The 5,725-nt window shown below is 33.0% G+C and overlaps 1 non-coding gene across 1 annotated transcript; it reads right to left on the bottom strand.

Moving 5' to 3' along the window:
- Positions 1-5,431: 5,431 nt before the first annotated feature.
- On the bottom strand, positions 5,432-5,504 carry TRNAK-CUU (transfer RNA lysine (anticodon CUU)). Its single transcript has one exon. It is a non-coding gene; the product is annotated as a tRNA-Lys (tRNA).
- Positions 5,505-5,725: the final 221 nt, after the last annotated feature.

The following is a 5,725-nucleotide window of genomic DNA, read 5'->3' as shown; positions in this document are numbered from 1 at the left end:
CACTAATGAAAACAGTATGGAGATTCCTCAGAAAGTTAAAAATAGAAGTACCATATGATCCAGAAATTTCACTCCTGGGTATTTATATGAAGAAAATGAAAACAATAATTATAAAAGATACATGTACCCCTGTGTTTATTACAGAATTATTTACAATAGCAAAGATATATATGGAAGCAACCTAAGTATCCATCAACAGATGAATTGTAAAAAAAAACCCCACAGCTACAAACACACATCCTGTACTATATTAATTTTAAAAAATATCCTATGAGAAACTGTATGTTTTTAAAGGTTATTAAATGTATTCAGAAGTTTCCCAATCAGAAAATGCTGGTATGACAAACAGTGCATACTATGATAATAATTATTTATAAAAACATTACATTTCCTAATGGTTGAATAATTTTCTGTTTTATAGTCAATTTATAAACAAATTATTCAGCTGATGTTATATACAAGTTTCAGAAATCTCTACTTTAGAAATGCATTTGGTGAACAGCATTTATTTCTCACAGTTTTGTTTCCTGATAATTCACAGTTGTTAAGGAAAACTGCATCTGCTTATGATCAGCTACTCTCAACTGACTTAGCTTTTTCTTTATATATTCTTTTTCATTTTCTGTGTTCAACATGTCAATAGGGTTTTTAAAAGTAAGGCAATATATATTGTATTTATCAAATGTCCTAATGTAGGTTTTCTCCTTCTGGAATTCTATGGGAGCATTTTTATTCCCATGGCAGTTTAGTTTCCTAGACAGACAAGTTTGAATTTCCTTGTTTTGTGTTTTTATTTTTTTCTAAAGACACTTCATATAATCCCACCCACCCTGAGAATAAGTCATTGTTCCCTACGACATGCTCCCAAGCACTTGTCCATGCCATTATTCTGGTATTCAGCCTTGTTATATTAGTTATGAATTTATTTTCTCTCCATGCTAAATTGTTAGCTTCTTACAGACAGAAATTTCATCTTATTGGCCTGTACCTTCTTCATCAATCTTAGCCAACTACCTGAGATGGATTGAGTGTTCCATAAATGTTGGTTAAGTAGATGAATAATAGGAAAAGTCAAAATTTTAAAGAGGAGTGGCCTTTGGGGTACGTGAGCTTGTTTGATTCTGAATATATTCTAAGTAAGAAGTAAATACATCTTTCTTTTAAAAATATGAGTTCTCAACCTACAAATGGCCAACAGGTACATGAAAAGATGCTCAAGGTCACTCATCTGCAGCAAAATGCAAATCAAAACCACAATGAGATATTGTCTCACACCTGTTAGAATGCCATTATCAAAAAGACAAGAGATGTCAAGTGTTGGTGAGGATGTGGAGAAAAGGGACCCCTTTGTACAATGTTGATGGAAATGTAAATTAGAGCAACCACTTTGGAAAACAGTATGGTTGTTCCTCAAAAAATTAAAAATATAACTACCACATGATCCAGCAATCCTAGGTCTGGGTTTATACTCAAAGAAAATGAAAACAGTATCTCAAAGAGATATTTGAACTCCTATTTGTACATAGGAGTGCAGCATTATTCACAAGAGCCAAAATATGGAAGAAAAACCCGTGTCCCTCAATGATGAATGAATAAAAAAGATGTTACTTATATATATATATGTTATATGTTTTATATATATATATATAATATATATATATAATATATATATATATATATATATATATATATATATATCATGAGAAAGAAAGACATCCTGCACAACATGGACAGACTTTGAAGGCATTATGATAAGTGAAATAAGTCAGATATAGAAAGACAAATAGTTGCATATCACTTACATGAGAAATCTAAAAAAGTCAAACTCATAGAAACAGAGATTAGAATGGGGGTTACCAGGGGCTGGGGGATAAGGGAAAATGGAAGACGTTGATCAAAGAGTACAAACTTCCAGTTATAAGATGAATAGTTCTGGGGATCTAATGTATAGCATAGTGATTATAGTTAATAATACCGTATTATACACTTGAATGTTGCTAAGAGAGTAAATCTTAAAAGTTCTCAATACAAAAAAATAGTAATTATGTGACGTGATGGGAGTCTTAGCTAACATTATGGTGGTAATCTTTTTGCAATATGTGTTTCAAATCAACACGATGTACACATTAAACTTACACACTGTTATATGTCAATTATATCTCAATAGAGTTGGAAAAAATAAAAATATGGGTTCTCAATGTGAAAAATAAGAACCCCAAGTTATTAATTTTTATGCTATCCATTCCAGTAGAGGGTGCTATAATTGGAAATGAAATGTTAAATTTCTCATCACATGATGGAGAACTTATTTCAGAAAGTAATTCCTGAAATATGTCTCTCTTTAAAATACATTCTGACAACGCCCCCCTATTAATTGGATATAGACTTGCAGCTCTCCATGTTTAACCACTTTCCTCCTAAAATAGGAGGTCAGATTCAGTTTACCTTAATTATATTTTTTGCTTTGGATATATATGCCAAGAAAACCTCAGGGATGATTCTCATTTCAAAGCTAATGGTGATTTTCCTATACCAGAAAATTATCATTAAATTTATTATTTATCTTAGTAAACACCAGCAGGGTCCCTGGACTATGAATACATGCCTTGCATGGGGGACAGATACCATCTAGAAAATGCCCTTTGGGTATTAGTCAGGAAAATATACTTAGGTAGGCTATGCATATAATCATAAAAGGAAAAGTGTAAGGTCTACTCAAGAGGATCCTGACTACCCTTTAGAAGGATAGGATGCAAAAGAAAGGAGACTATAATATATCTTTTTTTCCATGGCAAAATGTTTTCTTTTTGGAAGGTGTGGAAAATTCAAGATTTTAAAAGCTTTGATGAGTGCCGAGAAGATAGTGGGGCCCATGGTTAAGGGTAAAAATAGGGAAACCACTAAAAAGTGGGGAAAATATAGTGATCAGCACCTAAAAAATGATAAGGGAAAAGATTCTGTTTTCTTCCCATATCCAATTTAAGTCAGTAAAGGGATTTGAAGATGGTATAATATGGTCTATTTTCTAGCTTTTTTATAGGAAGAAGACTTTATTGTTCCAGGTTAACCAAGAAATAGAAGCTGATTAAGTCCCAGAAGACAGTTGTCACTACTCAGATAAATTGACATGTGAATGTTCAAAGGCTAATATTCCAAAGAAAGTATTATAAAAATGAGGTTGCTTTTCATTAAAATACAGCTGTAGTTTTTTCCTAGCAATGTAAGAAATTCTGAAAGCTAGGAAGATGACACAAAAGCCTAAATATCAGTCATTCTTCAGACTTGTGTTTCAGTATAGGATAAGAAGTTCCCTTATGCTACCTAACAAAACAGTGATGAGTGATATTTTAAGCCCAAGAAGAGGCTTACTATATACCAAGTATTGCTGCTAGACTACAATTATGTAAGGGATGAGCTTCAAATCCCAATCAGGGCGTTTAAAAGCAGTGTTCAAAAACAGAAATAAGACAGAATCTCTCTCGATGTCTTTGGAAACAACTACCTTCCCGAGGGAAGACACAAAAGGAAAACTAAGCTTCTTAACACATGAGGAAACAGAAATGCTTCAGAAATAGCATTTTTATGTATACATATTCTAGCTGACAACTATGGGTATACTTTTATCCTTTACTTGCTTAGTTTCTGTGAACTAAAAATCTGTGTTTGTGTTCGTGAATCCAGATTCCTACATGAGCTTAAAGAAATAGGATTGGTAAACCATATATATTTTCCACAAATAATTCAATACCCCACATTATACTCCTATTGCCATCTTTTTTCTGACTCCCTATTGATCAGTCTGCTAGACTGCATCTGGAAAGTAGCATTTCTGTTCTTTTCAAATAGTGTATGTTACTGATTGTTATTTTGGCACCTCTGAATTAGTTATGCAGTAACAGTTGTGATTTTTCTTACATTAAAAATACATACATAGACATAATACATCCAATTCTTGATTATTCAGGAGGAGATGATCTAGTTGGTCATATCTCAAAGTCCCTTTGTTTCTCTTTCTTTCCCATACTGCTTGCCTCAAAGTCTTTTCCAGAGTTAGCAGGACACGAAAAGGAGATGAAACTCAAATCAGATAATTTTACTCCCACTCAATAATCCTCGGAAAAGATATAGTGGATATAGAAGAAATCTGAAATTATTGGTTAAAGGCTTGAGGATTACATATAGATTTAAATTGTCCATGCTTTCCCACTTGTACCCTAGAGTAACTTATAAGTTCTATAAAAATAAAGTAAAATAAGCTATTGAGATCTAAGTTCCCAAATTTGAAGATTAGGCTGACTATTATTATGCACCAATTTAATACTTTGTAGCAGTCAAATATTTTGCTTTATTGCTTATTTATTCTGGTGATTTTCAACTCTCTTTTCAGAGGTTATTTTAATACCTTTGGGGCTTTTGGTCTTGCTTTGCTTTTTTTTTTTTTTTTGAGTTTTTATTTTCTAATAGATGGTCTCTGAAAGATGATTGCATTGGAGAATGGGATGACTGACCAGGAGAAGAAAGTACGGAATTTCAACATTCATTCTTCAGCAAGGGGTAAGCCAACCTTCTGGAAAATATTAAGCATAAGGTATGGGAACTGTTACCACAAGTTTTTTATAGGATTTTGAACTACAAGAAGTCTTTCCTTGATCTACACATTTTACAATTGTTATAAGTTTTAGGGGTCAAGTTTGTTTAGGGGGCACTTGGGATTGGCCATCTGGAAAACTCATTTGCTAGGTACTTCTTCTAGTTATCTGGAAAGATGACTTTTTGATATCAATTTATCCAAAGACTTATGACCACCTTACCTGAGGCATATTTTATTATCTTTGCTAATTTTACCATGCAGATGAGGATATAACATTTTAGGAAGTGGATAGAAGAGATAGGATACATTATGAAGTAATGAATTGTATTTTGATATTTTTCTTAATGAGCAAAATATCTTCTGAACCTGACTGTTCACACCCAGAGCTGTTGATTAGTCAAGAAAGAACATAAAAGAGTAACACAGTTTTTCACTTATAAGACATCTATTTACTTTGATATTTTGCATGAAGCTTATATACAGATGAAGTCTGTGTTCTGGAACTTCAAGACAAAAGGCAAAATCAAGAAGATTTGGAATATTATTTAGACCAAAGTATGTTTTAGTTTTCAAAGCATGAGTTGTGAACCCCCTAGGAGTCTCCAAAACATTTTCAGGGGATCTGTGAGATCAGAACTATTTTCATAATAACACCAAGCATTATTATTATTTTAAATATTTATTTATTTATTTGGCTGTGCTGGGTCTGAGTTGTGGCATGCAGGATCTTTGTTGCCACGTGCAGGATCCTTTAGTTGCATCATGTGGGTTCCTTTAGTTGCGGCATGCATGCTCTTAGTAGCAGCATATGGGCTCTTAGTTGTGGCATGCAGGATCTAGTTCCCTGACCAGGGATCAAACCTGGGTGCCCTGGATTAAGAGTGCAGAGTCTTAACCACTGGACCACCAGGGAAGTCCCCCAAGACATTATTAATAGCCGTTTTTACTCTCATTCTCTCATAAGCACAGTGGAATTTTCCCAAAGATACATGATGTCTGATGATGTCATCATTCTAATTTAATATATAATGGGTATATAATTGTAATTTGTAAAACAATTTATAAATATTTAATATGTTAGTTTTAAACTGTTATATGGTAAATACTGATAGATATAACCCATATAGACAAAAG

Source organism: Tursiops truncatus, chromosome X (assembly GCF_011762595.2).
Source record: "Tursiops truncatus isolate mTurTru1 chromosome X, mTurTru1.mat.Y, whole genome shotgun sequence".
NCBI lineage: Eukaryota > Metazoa > Chordata > Mammalia > Artiodactyla > Delphinidae > Tursiops > Tursiops truncatus.
Note: the sequence above shows the minus strand (reverse complement) of the source record. Positions and strands in the feature narration are given on the sequence as shown.